The 17,153-nt window shown below is 38.3% G+C and overlaps 1 protein-coding gene across 1 annotated transcript in view; it reads right to left on the reverse strand.

Moving 5' to 3' along the window:
• Nucleotides 1-8,360, reverse strand: part of LOC145675663 (uncharacterized) — a 72,005-nt gene extending 63,645 nt beyond the window's left edge. The window contains exon 1 of the mRNA XM_081746232.1: nt 8,095-8,360. The gene's annotated coding sequence lies outside the window, so the exon portion shown is untranslated. The remainder of the gene's footprint in view (nt 1-8,094) is intronic.
• Between the last annotated feature and the right edge of the window lie 8,793 nt (nt 8,361-17,153).

The following is a 17,153-nucleotide window of genomic DNA, read 5'->3' on the forward strand; positions in this document are numbered from 1 at the left end:
AGCAGCCAGTCAGGCCTTTGCTATAGTACTATTCGGACATTCGCCTAGTGAAACTAAAAAAATCCTGGAAAATTTCAGGATGGTCGTCGTTGTGTTCGACCCACGATCCTCCGCAGTCCGTATTGCTAATCCGATGTTCCATACTCGAGCTATTAAACTAGAGGGATAGACACGTTAATGTGCTGGGTCATGTCCAAGACAAAATCGAATTTGGTCATATCGAAATAATCGAACTACAGTTTGTCAATATAAAATCATTAGCTTCGTATTCGAGATGCTCGGTGTTCGAATCTTGCTTTTGCGAACAAGGGCTTTTGTATGTAAGTTTCTGTCATTTATTTACGCATAAGTATGGAAACACTGTCAGATCTATATAAGGGAGTATTTCCTACCTGATAAGATCGTTAAGTGTAATGGGGAATTTGGCCAAATGGGAATTGGCATTTTACCTAAAATGGCGTGTGATTAACAGCTGATAAAAGTGTTAGGCAAAGTGGGAAGACACCAGTAAAGTGTACTGGGAAAGCACTGGCGTCCTTGCTTTGAAATGGGGTCCGAACCACTATTTGGTTTTATCCCGGAAAAATACACACACGGCAAGTATATATGTTAACCATTTGCCTGAAAAGAGGCGATTAGAACCCTCCGAAATGGAAGTAAATATCTTGTTTAACGTCACATGATTATGCAGTTTATTATTAATGAAGATTAATAAATTTGTGCAATGGGAATGGGACGGGAAAACGAAGAAATCCGTGAACACAATATTATCCGGCTGAAACTCACATTGTCTGGGATAGAACCAGGGACCCATCTAGGATCTTCCCGAGAGGTAGATTACCATAATCTAATACTGGTACCCTTCTTTTCGTACCTCTTAAGTCTTAAAACAAGTTACAAAGAAACGAAAAATTAATCAACGTATTGCAGTATTATATTATTATTAAACGTAGTATATGCTACTCCACAAAATTGGAATTTTTATCTCGGAATTGGAACTCCTATAGGCCTACTCTGAAAATTCCGGTGTTGATCACTAGAGTAAAAATTAAGTTCATTAAGGGTCTTCACTACAGCGAAATTAAACTACCGCTAATTTTAGAGTTTTTATGTGATATCTTCAAAACAAAAATATTCGAAAAGCAGAAATGTAGTGAGCTAAACAATACGATTTTGCATGTGATACCGTTATCACAACTCATCTATCTGCTTTCGATTTGCAACTGTAGAGAGATTTAGCATTTTTTGCGGGTTCTGTAAATAGTGGCATACCAAAAGCAGATAGGTGAATTGCGGTAATGGTATCACAAGCAAAACCGTATTGTCTAGTTCACTACGTTTCTGCTTTTTCGAATATTTTTTATTTGCTTTGAAGACATTACAGAAAAACTATAAAATTAGCGGTAGTTTAATTTCGCTGTAGTGAAGACTTTTAATCACAACATTCTTAGCGAACATATAAATACTTTCGCGTAACTATGTTCTTATAATTGGGTCTCACTCAAGTTGTTTACAAAGACAATCAGCTAATAATTCAAATAATAAATTTAACTTTTAGATATCCAAACTATACCATGTATAAGTGTCGAAAATTTTATAGAACGGCTTTGTCCGTCTGTCTGTCGACAGATATCAGAGCAAAAACTGGTGGAAAAATGTATTATTATTATTATTATTATTATTATTATTATTATTATTATTATTATTATTATTATTATTTTGTAATCCATTCAACGTCTCAAGGATAGAATCCATCTCCTTCTTTAACCCCATTCAAACCGGAAATAATTCAAATTAGTCATTTCCGGTTTCAACGTTTAACGACAGAGCAAAAACGGTAAAAGATAGAAATGCGGTTTTCTACAATCCATGATAGCGTGTCAAGCAGGCCCGCAACCAGAGGGGGGCTAGGGGGAAGCAGGCCCTCCCTAAAGTTTTCGTGGCCCCATCAGACCTCAATACAAAATGCTATTATTAATACAAAAAACACAATTTACAGTAGATATTTGTATGAAAATTTTTAATGACTTAGCCCTCCTAACATATTCATGCCCCCCCCCCCAAACCTGTGGTGTTGGTTTCGGGCTTGGTCCCAAGAATAGATTTAATCTTCATGTGAATTCTCTATTCAGAACAGAAATGGTTAAAATAAATCATTTCCGGTTTTATCATTTATCACTATAGAACAAAATGGTATTAGATAAACGGTAAGTGGTTTTCTGTAAACGCTTCAGGCTGTCTAGAGAACATACTATCACAACTCTACCCAAATCGGAAGTGGTTGAAATTTGCTACTACTTCCTGTTTCAATATTGACTAGCAGCGTTCACCCCGCTTCGCTGCGGTCACCCCGGAACGCAATAAACTTTGTTACTTAGATAATTTTTACTTTTTCGCTTTCAAGTGATATGATAAAAACCATAGAAGATTGCAGTAAATCTTAACATTATATCGCCTGTCATTTATGTTAACCCGCCCCGCTTCGCTGCGGTCATCCCGGTGCTGGCATATTGTAAAAGTGTCTGTAAAAATAAGCAAATCAATTAAAAAATTTTAAACAGAAGATTCAAGCTATTTTCCGCTGTATATCGCCTGTCATTTATGTTAACCCGCCGAGTGACACGGTCATGCGGGTTGCATATAAATACGTTTATTTTTACCTATGATGAACTAACAAAGGATTTGTGGACACCTGAATGGTCAATTATCTCAAGACACTGGTAATTAAAAATTAAAGTGATATGATAAAAACCATCTAGGGTCCAAATCCTAATAACCCCCCAAAAATGAAAGAAATTGGTTCAGCCGTATTAGCGTGATGAGCGGACAAAGGATTTTGTACGTTCTCTTTTATATATATAGATTTCAATAGAGCAGAAACAGGAAGAGATGTCGAGACGCATTTTTTTTTTTTTGCAATTGATTCAACTTTTCAAGAATAGATTCCGCCTTCTCTATTAAGCGTCTATCCAAACTGAAAGATGTTAAAATTAACTACTTCCGGTTTCAACACTTCTCGCCATAGAACAAAAATGGTAATAGATAGCGTCTAGTCGTTTTCTGCATTCGATTTATTGTGCCGAGAGAACATACCGGTCGCAACCCGCAATACTCTACCAAAACCGGAAATGGTTGTAATTTACTAGTATTTCCAGTTTCAATGCTCGAGATCGATTTTTTTCAATCGAGTCAACTTCCGAAAAGTAGGTTTCATCTCTTCCTTTAACCCTCTATTGAACCCGAAGTGGTTAAAATTAACCATTTTCGGTTTCAAAATTTACAGTCATGGAACAAAAATGATGATAAATAGTGACAAGATTTTTTTTTTTTTTAATCTATTCAAAGTGTCAAGAGAACATACCATGACAACCCGCAACACTTTACCAAAACCAGAACTGGTTGAAATTTACTACTACTTCCGGTTAGATTTATCGAGATTCAGTTATTTGCAATCGATCCTGCTTCCCAAGAGCAGATTCGGTATTTTTTCTTAGCCATCTACTTAAACCGAAAGTGGTTCAAATTACCGATTTCCGGTTTCAATATTTTTCATCATAGAAACAAAAAACACAAACAGTAATGTATAATGAGTAATATCTTTCTGTTACGAATTTAGCGTCCGAGAAACAGATTCTACCTTTTGATCTAATAAATCTATTGCGACCAGTAGTTTATACATGTACTACTTCAAGTTTGAGTATTGAATTACCATAATTTCGAAGTCTACCGTAATTTTCTACTGTGAAACGAGACTCACTCCATTTGTATTAGCACTACACACTGGAGTAAGTTATGGGGTTTCGGGACTTAACACCTCCCCTTCAGCAAGATATACGGGAAAAAGAACATGTATACAGGGTGACATAATTCGATGCATTTCTTGCAAGGGGATATTCTACAAGTACTTTAGATATTTTCACTTATATGAACTGGGGATTGCACATTTGTGATTTCTTTTAAATTTGTCAGTTAACGAGAGGTGAGGAGAAAGTTTTACCCTGGTCCACTTTCACATATCGTAGAGCGATGAAACTTTACATGTGTAATCCTGCATACCTATGTAGGTCATGTGGTAATGTACAGCTCGCAACTCTGCACTGTTGCTGTATTATAGGTCCGAACGTGAAGTAAGGTATAGTGGTCAAAAAACCCATTAATGTAGCTCAGAATGCAGCGTGGCATCGTCGTAGGAGTACTTGCCCCTAGGAAATGACTACATGGTTGAGAAGAAGTAGAATAAAATGGTGTTTGGTCAAGTGAAAACGCGAACTATGACGAATTTCATACTCAGGTCGTGTATCTGTCTGCCGGGATTTGCGACCCTCGGTACATATAGATGAAAATGTTCCAAAGTACTTGTAGAAGACCCTTCTGCAAGGAATGCGAATTACCAGTCACCCTGTGTGTATATGAGATTGAGTGCTTGAACCCTTTACCCCTTGTTGAAATTCTGCTTACGCTACGGTACTTCAATTAACATTACTTACTACTCAGTAGATAAAAAATTACGTGAGAAATGGGCCATAAGATCTGGAAACAAATTGAAATTATCAGTTTCTAGAGGTCAAAAATTCGCAATGTTAGATCAACGAGGAAAATGTTTGGAAAAAGACGAAGTTTCCTTAATCCCTGTTTATATCTTTTTCAGTAATCATATAATAGTACTGTTTATAAATGAGTATTCTAGGAAGTGAACTATTAATCTAGTTAGCATACGTATTTTCAAACCCACAACACTAGTTACTAAATCTCAGGAACTGTATTCATATATTATTATTATTCATATAGAGACAAACATTCCTGAAAATGATGCGAGTCCTCTTATAAACAACTTTATTGATTAATCTTTCTGCCTGGAATAGAATGAGCATATGAGAAGTCTGAACTCTTGCTAAATCGAGCTGGAGCTCAACAGAAACAGAAGACGTATTCGAGTGCAGGTTCCCAAGTCTCAGTAGGGTCATTCTATATCAAATTAACAAGAAAAAGCAAGATTTGACATATATGATCTCAGATTTTGACGAAATATTGCATGTTTGTTTCCAGTGTTGAATTCAGACTTTTGTACAGTCACGAACATTAATAAATGGGGGCTGAAGCCATTATTTCTTAGGCTCCAACCTCCATTTATTAATGTTCGTCACTGTACAAGGGGAGGCAATAGAACTTTAAGGGATACAGTTCCAGATTTAATCCAGCAAGGCCATCTTAACTCAAATATTTCCAAAGAATTTCCTTAATTCCTCAAGGCGAATACCGGAATGTACTGTAAAAAGTACTACAGAACACAGAAACCTCTCTTTAAAAACCAGTGAGGAAAATTTCCACATTACACCTCCATGTGAGGGACTATTTTTCGACTATTTGCCTTCCTCCCTTGGTCTAAAGGTGCAAGAATGCTTCTAAAACAGCACGTCTCGAAATCTACCAATAAACATGTGAAGAAGGAGTCAGCAGAATGAAGGCTAATTTGAATGTTGTTCGGGGCTGTTTTATTTTGTTTACAAGTCCTTACTATAGTGCTCCACCTCCTAACCTTTTTATATCTGGTTGGTTGCAATAACCAACGTATTGCCATTTTCCCCTAACTAACGTAAAGCGTTTGTGTGCGTCTGTATCTAATTTCCGAGTTTTTAATTAACTTCGACTTTATACGAGAACGCGGTTTATTAATTAGAACAATTAGGTTGGGCAAAAGAGAAATTTTCTTTAAAAAACGAAAAATCTTTGCTTTTAAGACCTAATACATGTGTATATATATTCCAGGGGGCGTATATGTATTCTAGGGGGGTCAGCTCCCCGTTGAACATGCTTGAATTCAACACTGTCCCTTTTTTGTTATTTAGGTAAGATATACCTTCTTTTTTTTCTTTTTGCTCTAAAACGATTTAGGTTTTACAGCCTGTTAAAATTTTTGGAATTTCACAGTTTTCATCAATTGATCGGAGGAACTCCACAATTCATATCATTCCGAGATTTTTGTATGTATCTTAGTATGGCAAATATGTAATTTTCTTTTTTTAAAAAAATAGATCTTCTTGAAAGAAAGCAAGTGAGTGTTAACAAAACCCAAAAATCTCTTTGCGTACGCCATTGTTCAAATGTATACTCAAACACATTAGGAAAGGTCAGGTGTGTGTATATGTCACGCACTGCATAGTAACTTTAGTTACTGTTACCAAGCTTATTAATAAAGTTATTGTTCATTACCGTTGTCAGGTAATCATACTGTGTGTATATAGGGGGGGGGGGGGAGGAAAGATGTCACTGTTCCACTTTGATTATTGCACCTTCAAACCTTTGTGTCCTTTTGGACATTTTATTCCTCAAAATATAAATAACCTGGTTTGCAGAGTGGATACTCCTCAATTATGAAGAAACATCACCTGAATACGTTTTACTGCCGGGGGCACTGTGCCTCAGCGACAGAACAAAATTAAAACGGAATGGAACCTTTCAAGTTTTACGTCCCACGCATATACTGGCTTTGGCTGAAGGAGACCGTGATAAAAAAAAAAGGAAATAATGGAATGAAAAAGTGGAAGGAAACGGGAGAACCCCGAGAAAACTCACGCACAACAGTGTTTGTCCACCATAAAGCTCACTTGGGGACGATCTGTGATCACCTATGATCGGCCAAGGACCTCATGCACCAGAAGTGAACGCTCTACCATTGAGCCACCGCGGCCCTTTTAGCAATAGAACATTCATATCTACTGCAATGGATCCCTACTACGATCCCAGTCCAAGCGAGTTTTTGGTGGACAATATGATGATCATGGATTTTTGTCCGATTGGTCCCATTTCCTCCCACGTTTCCATTCCATCAATTTCATATCTGTTCACTTTCTTTTAATCATCCGTTTCCTATAGTCTACAAGGCTTTACTGTGGAACTTAAAAACTAGAAATTCCATTTAATTTCTGGTGCGAGGGGTCGCTGGCTCTATCCCAAAACAAGTGAGTTTATGGTTGACAACATGGTGATAATTGTTTTTTTTTTTCGAAGTTCTTCCGGGGGCACACGTAGCATTCCGGGGTCACTTCTGGTACTATTTTATTTATTATTATATTATAGACGTATTATTTTGGTCTCGTCCAGGGGAGCACTCTCAGAGCTCCGGGGGGTAGTGCCCCCAAAAACATGTCTGGAAGAAACACTGGTGTCACTGCTGGTAGTAATATTTTATATATATATACAGATATATATATATATATATATATATATATATATATATATATATATATATATATATATATATATATATATATATATAGATAGATAGATAGATAGATAGATAAATGGAAGACGAAAAGCAATAAAGATACGAGTTTTTCATTTTACACGAGAAGCAGTTTTGCCATATAAAGCGCAATGTCTTGTGACTAATCAGCAACAGTTGAGTTCATGATTGTGAGTTCAACGTCCCTTTCGACAGCGAGACTATATGAGACGGGATCTATTGATTAACGTGGAATCCGAAACAAATGAGCTCCCGCCGAGAATCAAACCCACGCCACGCCAAAGGCTCGTACGTTAACCGCTTTGCCACGGAGGAGCTCTTAATTAGCTACTGCACCTGTAAATGCCTATAATGTATTAATTGTCAATTCGTACATGACAGGAATGATTCATTTTTTTACTCTTAGTTCCTGTTATCGAAGAGCGTAAACGGATTTCAAATTAAAATGGTTTACTTGAACTCTATACCTATCATAATCTGGGTTCTGGCTGTTCCCCCTAGTTTTAACCTTCTAGATCCACCATTGTAATAGTGATGACAACCGACGGGGGACGTTCACAAAAAAAGTTGGGGGAATCCTCACAAAGTTTGTCTGAAGGCCCATGAAGTCTATGGACGACTCTGCTCCTACAGTATACACTGTTATTTTCAATCAATGCGGAGCTCTCTCTTCATTAGTGGTTACAAAGTTGAACGATATGAGGGAATTGTAGCTTCATTGGTAACTTTTAGGAAACATGCCTAATTCTTAGCTACTGAAATAAAATACAAACATTTGAAGAGAGAAAAAACAGGGAAGGGATATATGTCCCCACATCTTCTCCCTTACTACGCTGTTGAGTCATACTTACCACTACTAAATGTTCCAGTTGTCTTTCCAACTTCTAACTGAAAACGCTTCCAAACACTAATCGGCATTAAATAAATGCAAAAATTATTTCTTCTTCAACTAACATCACATAAAATAAATAACACTAAACGTAAACCTTTTTAAAAATTAATATTTACAACTTCAAGCAACGGATGTTCAAGGACATTCACACGACCGAAAACCTAAGTACTTTCTCAAGAGCTCAACTCCCTTCACTGCTACCAAACAACTGATAAGCAGGTGCAGGTATAACCTCTTCGCTACAGACACTTCACCTTACCGAAACAAGTGAAACATACATTGCTCACGGCCACTCTTCTTCATTCATGTTAAATTGAAACTACATGAATACGTGTGATTTGTATAGAAATTAGCCGTTAAATAAAGACTTAAATGAATCAATACAACCTATGATATACCAAATTCCTTTAAAGTACCTAAGCTTACTATTTTGAATGTAAACAATTGCTGACTATGAAGTATGCACAATTTTATCGAAGTCGAAAATGAAATGAAATCGATCAATTTAACATCCCACGATCATGCCCTTTAGGCCAGTGGTTCTCAAACTTGTTACCGCGACCCACATTAAATAATGAAAAAGTATTTTGTGGCCCACCTACTTTTATCCAAAATACAGATTAACATTCTACGTAATGGCGGTGTATTTGAAAGCAATTCCATTTTGTAAATTACGTCTTTAATTCCAGTTCGTTCAATAACAGTCCATATGAGTGAGTAACATGAAATTTATTTGAAGATGTTGTGAACACTTCGGTATCAATCAGTGACGAACGAGCAAGTGTAATATAAATTTCTCTCTTAATAACTGTATCACACGGAGCTCCTCCGTGGCTAAGCGGTTAGCGTACGCGCCTTTGGCGTGGGAGGCCCGGGTTCGATTCCCGGCAGGAGCTCATGTGGTTCGGATTCCACGTTAATCAGTAGGTCCACGTCTCATATAGCCTCGCTGCTGAACGGGACGTTAAAATCAACTCAACTCAACTGTATCATACGAAATTGTACGCATGTGCCGAAAGGGCTAAAGTGTTTCCATAAAATGGTAACGCAGAGCTAAAACTACTCTCGACGGAATGCCGTACCCCGTGACATATTTTGACTCACTCACCCTTTTTCATTATTATCCAGCATGTCTACTGACTGTATAACAGAGCAGAGATCTGAGTAATTACATACTTTTTACGTCATTAAGAAACGCTTCCAATTTTAATTTTTTGAATAGTACTTCACAATACAGTATATTTTTCTGCATCAAAATAAAATCTTCATAAAACACAGGAGAAACTTATCTCGACCCACTAAAAAAACGGTCTGCGACCCACCAATGTGTCGCGACCCACACTTTGAGAAACACTGCTTTAGGCTAAGGGAGACGAAGATTAAAGCAAGTGAATGATGATAGAGGAATTGCGGTGTAATTGAGTAGTGGGAGGAAACGGGAGTACTCCGAGGACACTAACGGATACGATATTGTCCAGAGGGCAAGGTAGCTCAGTGGTAGAGCGTTCATCTCCAGGGCGTGGGATCCCTGGTTCGATTTCCGACCAAGTAAGGATTAGGGTTTAGATTTCTGAGCTTTCGGCATCTAAGGCCATTTAGCCCATCACGTTTTGAGGGATGACGTCCCTCGGCGAGCACACTATCCGGGGAAAGGGAAGGAAGGAAGGAAGCGGCCTGGGACCTATAAGTTAGGTACCACCCCGGTATTTGTCTGGTGTGAAAGAGGGAATCCCAGGAAAACCTCAATCAGGGTGGCTGGTCTGAAAATGCGTTTAAAACTTTTTCGACCGAGTGACTCCACCGGGAATCAAACCCGGGACCGCTCGCACCGAAGGCGAGAGCGTTAGCGACTACGCTACCCGGCCAAGTAGGTTTGACGTGGACACCGTGGTGCTTGTAGGTTTTCTCGGAATTCTCCTGTTTTCTCCCACTTTCTCATTCCACCAATTCTTCCATCATCTTTCACTTTACTTAATCATCGTTTCATAGAGCGTTCACCTCTGCTGTATAGGGTCCTTGGTTCGATCTCAGCTCGCGCCAACTGAGCTTTGTGGTGGACAAATACCATGTGCATGGGTTTTCTCCGGAGTTCTCTCGTTTCCTCCCACTTTTTTCATTCCGCTATTTCATTCATTTGTCTTATCACCGTTTCCTTTAGCCTACCCGGCATAATCATGGGACGTAAAACTGAAATATTTCGTTTCATTTTAATAGTTTCCGTTAGCCTGAAAAGGCGTAATCTTGGGACGTTAAACTCAAAGATTTCATTTCATTTACGATGTTGTCCACCACAAACTTACTTGGCCTAGATCGAACCAGGATCCCCACGCACCGAAGGTAAGCGCTCTCCATTGAACCACCGTACTCCCTTGTCGAAGTTGAATTCTGCATAAAGTGTGGGATAGTGACGACGCGGGATAGTGGGGTAGAGGAGACGGACTCCCTCGGTGACATAGTCTGTTTCCAACTCCTCCTAGACATACAGTAAGGTACGTGAACTAGTATAAAACTATTATTTTCGGTATACCAAAAGTAGTTACCCCTTCCTAAAATAATTTTTTGCCTCTCCAGTTGCCCCCAAGATATTAAAGTTGGCGTTGATTTTGGTGGGGAATATAGTCCTATCGGTACCTTAGTAATGAGTACTTGCTTCTAGTGCAACCAAAACCCATAGCTAGGGATGGCCAGGATAGCTGAATTCCTATACCATAATTTCCAGACTCACCTGAAATTTCCAGTTATTTACTTATAGATAAACATATGTTTTGAACAAGTAGCAGTATCTCGTGTACATCACGTAAAGGAGTTTGGTTTATATACCGTGCTATTTTTTCAATTAACATTGAAACCGGAAGTGGTAATAGATTTTTATCACCATTTCCGGTTTCTGTAGGGAGTAGTATTACCCACGAGATTAAAAATTTCTCCTATCGAAAATGAGACAAGAAGTACATTTTCAAATTCGAGACGAGTCGAGACGAGAAATTTCTCGACTGTCTTCGGCAACACTAGTCCAATCAAGTCTCAGATTGCAAAGACTGTTTTAGTGTTATACGATTTATATTTTGTATATATATAACTCGTAAAGTGATTGTACGAACACAACGAAGAGCATTTATCAACCTTTATAAACATGTAAATCATTAGATTATATTGTAATGTTCATCAGAGTAAGGCTACATGGGTATTTTCTCTCATCTTTTACTATAAAAGATGTTTGTACAGTTTGTACAAAAGATTACAATTAAGTAATTTTCTACTTGTCTCTAAAAGTTCTTTCCTCTAAGTTAAATACAATTACACCTTCTGCCCCTTGCAGCCCTAAGGTTTGAGGTTTGCTAATTAAGAATGGCCCTGTCTGTTGCAGCTGGGTCTAAAGGAACCTCTTGCCCGTTGCAGCTCAAAGATGGCTGAGGATACCTTTTGCCCGTTGCAGTATAGAGGTGGGCATAATATCTTCTGCCCATTGCAGCTTGGAGATACATGAGGATACCACTTGCCCATTAAGCACAGATGTAGGATTAGATCTTCTACCTGTGCTCGGGGATAGGTGAGGATACATCTTGCACGTTGCAGCTCGGAGATAGGTGAGGATTCATCGTTCCCGTTACAGCTTGGAGATAGATGAGAATGCCACTTTCCCATTGAGCACAGAGGTAGGGTTAGATCTTCTACCTGTTGCAGCTCGGAGACAGGTGAGGATACTCTTGCCCGTTGCAGCTCGGAGATAGGTGAGGATATATCTTGCCCGTTGCAGTTCGGAGATAGGTGATGATACATCCTTCCCGTTGCAGCTTGGAGATACATGAGGATACCACTTGCCCATTGAGCACAGAGGTAGGGTTAGATCTTCTACCGGTTGCAGCTCGGAGATAGGTGAGGATACATCTTGCCCGTTGCAGCTCGGAGATAGATGAGAATTCACCGTTCTCGTTGCAGCTTGGAGATACATGAGGATCACTTGCCCATTGAGCACAGAGGTAAGGTTAGATCTTCTACCTGTTGTAGCTCGAGACAGTTGAGAATACTCTCGCCCGTTGCAGCTCGAAGATAGGTGAAGATACATCTTGCCCGTTGCATCATAGAGGTAGGATTAGAGAACTCTCTTGCCCGTTGTAGTTTGGAGAGAAGGAAGTATCTGTTCGTATCCTCTTCGTGTTCCATCGGCGGTGATTGCATCCGTCGCCTGCTCACTGGTGCTTGTGTCGAAGCATGTGGTTTTACTTATTAATACGGGATGCTTCCAGTATGAGGAAATATTGCAATACATTCCAATAATAAATATAGTTTGAATATTGTTATATTACATCCGTCGTGGATCTTTTGTGACACGGAAGGATTCTTGTAACTTCTAGATTAAATTAGGTAAACACCAGGGCATACATTTTGTACATACAGGGTATCTCAAAAGTTCCCTGACATAGGGTAACTCTGTTATTATCAGAGTTATAACAAAATGTAAGAGGAGAAAAAGTCTCTAAAATTCCCCATACCTCATTTTAAAATGCCCCAATTTACCATACTTTTACAAAATTTATCCACCTTCCGATAAATGCCAACGTTGCACCTTCATTTAACATTGGGCGCATAAAGAGTTTACAGCCCAAACGGCTCGTCCAATTAAAAAAAAAATCCTTCACTTTAGATTGAAAACATCATATTTGGAGATGGTTTTCCCTTTTACATTTTGTTGTGACTCCGATAATAACAGAGTTACCCTATGTCTGGGGACTTTTAAGACACTGAATATTTCTGTATTCTAAGACGAGACGAAAATATTTGAGATAGATGACAGAATAGGGAAAGCTTTCCTCGAATTGAGACGAGACGAGACGAGAAAAAATTCTCGAGAATCGGAAAGAGGGAGACCTACACAATTTACGGGACGAGACGAAAAAACCTTATTTCTTGTCTCGTCTCGTGTTACGAGCAACATTAATACTTAGAAACTATAAACATAAAAGGGACTCAAGTATCACTTCACCCCAAAGTGGACGAACAAACATTCATGGCGAAGATACGAGTGGCAGGCCATCAGTGGCCACTGACGAACTCATACAGTAAAATGATGAGTTCGTGAAAATTGATGTTTCACAATTTCGGAGCTTTCCCATGAATTTCTACAAATTTCCAGGAATGTGTTCACAGGCTAGCTCAAGGCACAGGCGGGAGATTTTTATGCTGATGGAATTTCTAAGCTAGTGCAAAGATATGATAATTGCTAGAATGTTAATGGAAAATATGTTGAAAAATAGTGAAAAGAAGTAGTTTTCAGATGTATATAGTGTTTCTTTTTCTAACCAATCGGAATTTACTTTCTGAATGACCCTCGTATATTGCAACCGTAAACGATAGTAATTTACCATTCTGCAAAAATCTGTCGTTTCCCAGTTTGATATGGGGTTCAGTGACGTAACTAGGGTGGGGAAACGGAGCTTGTGCTCCGGGCGCCGGATTGGAAGGACGCAAAATTGACCAAATATTTCAGGGATCTTTTTCGTTTGTTTGGTCAGTGGGGTGTTTGGACGAGTTTGCTCCAGGCGACAACTAGTCTATGGGGTTTTACTAAGGCAGAAACGGTAAAATATAGGTAGTTTTTGATACAGATTCAAGATCTAAAAGCTAGGTTCTCTTTCTATCTTTCTCCCTTTTTTGTAACCGAAGCTGATAAATCTATCGTTTTTGACTAAAATATTGAGCCAATTTTGTACCATATCTCTCCAAAATTCCGACTTTTCTGTAAATTTAGTCTATGTGTTTTTTTTTTTTTAATTTTAATAGAATCTATTCTCATTTTGAATCTGGACCCACCCCGAAAAACCTTGGACGTTGCGAAATGAATTCCTGCGTATATGTCCGCCTGTTACAGTAATAAAGGAAGTGACCAGAGACACACCCTGCATCATTAGCTTATGTATAACAAATTATCTTATTTGTTAAACATATTAGCAGATCAAAATTAGGTACACAGTTTCAAGAAAACATGATTGATATTTACCTTATTTTTTTTACTTATTTAAAATCAAATTAAAGCTAAGTTGGTTTTAAACACCAAATAATTGATAAAATGTTTATTTTCAATCACAACCATAATTAAAAACAAATAAAGAGAATAATCGTCAGTCATAACATTTTCAAGAAAAGTAGACAAATAAATAAATGACATGTAATTTGTTTAATAGTGTTTACATGAGTATTAAAATGGGCTGTTCCGTGATTTTTTATTTATTGAGTACATAACAGAAAGAACTTGAAGTAATTTGTTTAATAACTTTTATGTTGATGTTAAGGTGTGCTTTTTAAGGGATTTGTAACTAGTTCATGTTCGTTCAATCTATTGAGTCTGTCTTCTTCTTCTTTCTTTAATGTCCGGATTGTCACACAAAGAAATCCATAAGCATTAATCATGTGTCGTTTTGGAAAAATAAATAAATAAATAACATAATAAAAATAACTTTACTGTACAGATGAACATTAGACGTTCATAAAAAAAAAAAAGTTTGATCAATCACAGAGTGTAATAAACAACTTAGTCACCGCTATATTTCATGTGTTGTATAAAATAGACATTAAGAAATTGCATTAAGGAAGGATATAAGTTAGCAGTCGAGATTACGATCGCAAAAGAAGAATAACAAATAAGCTTGCTACTTACCTGAAAGGATCAATTCAGCTGTATCCAAGGACACATAGATATTTCTATTATTATTATTATTAAGTTATTCTTCATAGACAACTTTTACTATTTCCATAGCATGAAATCAATGTTATAAAATCATATAGTTTGAAGCGCGCGGAGAATTTTTTCATAGTGCAAACCAAGCTCCATTGCCTAATACGCCTACGACGGTTGGTGGAAAAGTATATGAATTTAAAATGAAACTACAGAACAATGAATGACTTTTATAGGATTTTATATCCGTAAGTACACTAAAATTATATTACAGTGGAATTTAATTATAAGGACATCAAAAAGGAACTTACATGTGCTAGTGTCGTTCCTAAAAAGGAAGTGTCGTCGGCGAGTAGGAACGCTTCCAAAGTTTTTAACTGGAGGTCCAATTGGTAAACGACCATTAGGAAGACCTAAGCGCAGATGGGAAGACAATATTAAGATGGATCTCGCAGAAGTAAGAGTACAAAGTAGAGGCTGGATCCAGTTGACTGAGGATAGAAGTCAATGGAGAGCTTTTGTGAACGCGGCATTGAATCTTCGGATTCCATAGGTCATAGAGTTAGTTAGTGGTAAGCGAGTTGCAATATCAGGGTATCAGACGTTGAAGGTGGAGAATAACTTAGTATTTGGCCACTCCACTAAGCCTGTATTAGAAATATTATTTTTATTTACTGTCATTTAGTTTTCTGCCTTTTTACGAGTAATACTTGCGCAAAGGAGTATATGCCACCTTATATATGTTGCCATTTCTCACCAGACACCCATACCAATACGTTAATCCAACCTCTTTGTACCATATCAACATCTTGTGGAGCACCCTTTTGCGACAATGTCCGCAACCTTCGAAGAAGACTTTCCACCAATTTGCGATACGTGTTGATTCATCCTGCAAAGCGGCAAACAGCTCAGTGATTTTTTCTGGCGTCATGGTGTGGTTCTTAAGCGGCGTTCCAACTAATCCTGAAGTTGTTCAGTAGGATTGAGATTTTGACTTTAATTGGCCAATCAAGTTTTCTCACACCTATATTCTCTGAAGCGCGTTTTGCGATAATGTCCGCAACCTTTCGAAGAAGACCTTCCACCAATTTGCGATACGTGTTGATTCATCCTGCAAAGCGGCGAACAGCTCAGTGATGTTATTTGGGTGGCATGGCGTGGTTCTCAAGCGGCGTTCCAACTAATCCCGAAGTTGTTCAATAGGGTTGAGATTTGGACTTTGAATTGGCCAATCAAGTTTTCTCACACCTATATTTTCTGAAGCGTGTTTAAAATGCCTGCCATATGATATGGAGAATTGTTATGCTGAAACAGGCATTGTCAGTACGGAATTTTGTTCATAATGTTCGTAGCGCACAATTGTCTAGAATTGTTTGATATTATTTGGCATTTATGTTTGCCCGAACTCAAACAACAGAACTTACATCATAACGCGAAAACCAGGATCACACCATGATGCTACTCCACCGTGGGTACGATACAGTCCTGTAAATAGCGTTAGTGTTCTTTGGATATATGCAACAGTTACACACGTCCATCGGATCGCCACATCTCGTAGCGCGATTTATCACTCCGTAGGACTGATTTCCATTGTTCGAGAGTCCAATGGCGGTGTTCCTTGCACCACTTTAGATGACGAGTCACATTGCAGGTTGTGATATAGCTTGTGAACTGATGCTGAACCATGAAAACCAAGTGTCGTGACCTTCCGGCGGAAGTTACAATCACTTGCAGCACATGTTGAAACCGATCGAAAGTAGTGTGCTACAATCTCTAATGACACATTCCAGTTTGACTTCAGCACACATTTCGAGACCGGCATGTCATCACCTATTCTCTCCTCCACTTCACGATAACATCACTCACTGTCGACCGGGGTATCTGAAATGTGTTGGAAATGTCATAGGTTGAATGTCCAAACCTGTGGGCTCCAATGGTTATCTCTCTTTCTGCCTCACTAAGTTCGCGTCATCTGTGGTTGTGATTCGATTAGAAAAAATGGAGATTCTAGATTAATGTATGGTCCAATACTGAAAAAAAGTATTATAAAATATAGAAATTCTGTACAGAAAAAAGTACATACATTCTAAACACAATAACTAACTAATTCTATGACCTATGGATCCCGGAGGTTCAACGCCGCGTTCACAAAAGCTCTCCACTGACTTCTATCCTTAGCTAACTGCATCCAGTTTCTACTTTGTATTCCTATCTCTGCGAGATCCATCTTAATATTGTCCTCCCCTCTGCGCCTAAGTTTTCCTAATGGTCGTTTTCCGATTGGTCTTCCATTCAACATTTTGAAAGCGTTTCTACTTTCTTCCATTCTAGCTACATGACCTACC

This window comes from Thermobia domestica, chromosome 18 (assembly GCF_964235325.1).
Source record: "Thermobia domestica chromosome 18, izTheDome1.hap1.1, whole genome shotgun sequence".
NCBI classification, from domain to species: Eukaryota; Metazoa; Arthropoda; class Insecta; order Zygentoma; family Lepismatidae; genus Thermobia; species Thermobia domestica.